Raw genomic sequence first — 2,076 nt, 5'->3', positions numbered from 1 at the left:
TAATTATATTTAGTAAAACAATGTACAAAACTGAACTATTTTTAAATATTTACCTTCTAGTATTCTCACAGCACTCATTTTACTTTCACTTATAATTGTTCACAAGAAATATGTGAGTACTGCATAAACTCTCTATTTACATTGTTTTATTATGACAATTTATATAATACGAAATCCTTGATATAAAAATACAAATCCTATAACGATATATTTGAGAAAATGGTAGAAGGAAATAAAACGTAGATAAAATTATAAAAGAATTACTAATAGAAAATAACATGCAAACTTCTTACAGCGGAATATATAGGTCTCTAAAATAATGTAAGTAACTAGCATATGTGCGGGGATATTCGAATAGATATTCCAATGATATATCCGATAAACTATCCACTCTAAATTTAATAACGTATTCATTAAAAATAGTAACTCCATCTTGTTGCTTCACTTATAGTACGCAAAGAAAACAAAACAAACTACAGAGAATTGGTCTATCGCGATTAAAGAAAAAAGGGGACAATAAGCTTCCTGTACGAGAACCCAACATTTTGCGACGTAACGCTCACTGTCCGCGAAAAGGAGTTCTAGTCGCACAAAGCAATTCTAGCAGCACACAGTCCAGTCTTCTCGGCAATGTTCGAACACGACATGGAGGAGGAAAAGACAAATAACGTAGACATCACTGACATTGACCCTGAAGTTCTGCAAGAACTGTTGCGATTTATATACACTGGTAAAGTGGAAAATTTGAAGAGGGTGGCAGACCGTCTACTAGCCGCAGCAGACAAGTACGACTTGAAAAGACTGAAGGTAATATGAATACGTTATTAAATTTAGAGTGGATAGTTTATCGGATATATCATTGGAATATCTATTCGAATATCCCCGCACATATGCTAGTTACTTACATTATTTTAGAGACCTATATAATCCGCTGTAAGAAGTTTGCATGTTATTTTCTATTAGTAAGATTAGCATAAAAATTATACATAAATATATAAAAACAGACCGCCGATCGCGTAGCGTCAAAAGTAATAATAATATTATAATAACCGTACATAGTTCAGAGAGAAAAAAAAGAACTGGAATGAAACGCCTTGAAACAGTTTGAGACGTGCTAAACTAAAAAGATCACTATTATTTATTAACAAAATATTTAATTCTTTCGACGCATCGAGCGAAACTACGGCACGATCTGCCAAAGCTCGGAAAGCTCCTGCTGTCAGATGCGGCTGGGAGTTTTTCATGGATTCAAAACCCTCGGTGTCTATTACATCCGTCGCGTTTGTAATGATAAAGTCCATCACTTTTGCTTTCAGCTGGTCAGCGTTATGGAGATCAGCAAGTACAAGCGTCGCAGCCGCGTTCTCAAAGTTTAAACTTTTAAAAAGTCTTTGTTCGCATATTACCTTCAGTCTTTTCAAGTCGTACTTGTCTGCTGCGGCTAGTAGACGGTCTGCCACCCTCTTCAAATTTTCCACTTTACCAGTGTATATAAATCGCAACAGTTCTTGCAGAACTTCAGGGTCAATGTCAGTGATGTCTACGTTATTTGTCTCTTCCTCCTCCATGTCGTGTTCGAACATTGCCGAGAAGACTGGACTGTGTGCTGCTAGAATTGCTTTGTGCGCCTGGAACTCCTTTTCGTGGACAGTGAGTGTTACGTCGCAAAATTTTGGGTTCTCTCTCTCTCTCGTACAGCACGCCGAGATTGTGGATTAGCTGGCACTCTGGTATTTCAAATTGCATCCTATCATTTTCAGAGGTGTCACCGATATATAATCCTCTCCCTTTTCGTTGATCAATAGTTCTCTTCTATGGGGGTGTTCATTTTTGGTGATGGCACACTCAAAATGTGGTTTACTGCTATATACCTGAGAACGTTCGAAACGGTGTCTTAAGGTGGAAGCACATAAAATTGCAGAAACCATAGGCAGAATACATAAGCCATAACGCATGCGCAATGTCATTCCACCACGGCTCTAGTAATTTTATGTGCGCATGCGCTATATGGCTTATGCATTCTGCCTATGGTTCTGGATTTTCCAATCTACATAAAAATCCATAATGCATAACTAC

At 37.3% G+C, this 2,076-nt stretch overlaps 1 pseudogene; it reads right to left on the bottom strand.

Moving 5' to 3' along the window:
- Positions 1-1,015: 1,015 nt before the first annotated feature.
- Positions 1,016-2,069, bottom strand: LOC105564446 (annotated as a pseudogene).
- Positions 2,070-2,076: the final 7 nt, after the last annotated feature.

This window comes from Vollenhovia emeryi, unplaced genomic scaffold (genome assembly GCF_000949405.1).
Source record: "Vollenhovia emeryi isolate VEMERY1.0 unplaced genomic scaffold, V.emery_V1.0 DF943988.1, whole genome shotgun sequence".
Classification (NCBI taxonomy): domain Eukaryota; kingdom Metazoa; phylum Arthropoda; class Insecta; order Hymenoptera; family Formicidae; genus Vollenhovia; species Vollenhovia emeryi.
Note: the sequence above shows the minus strand (reverse complement) of the source record. Positions and strands in the feature narration are given on the sequence as shown.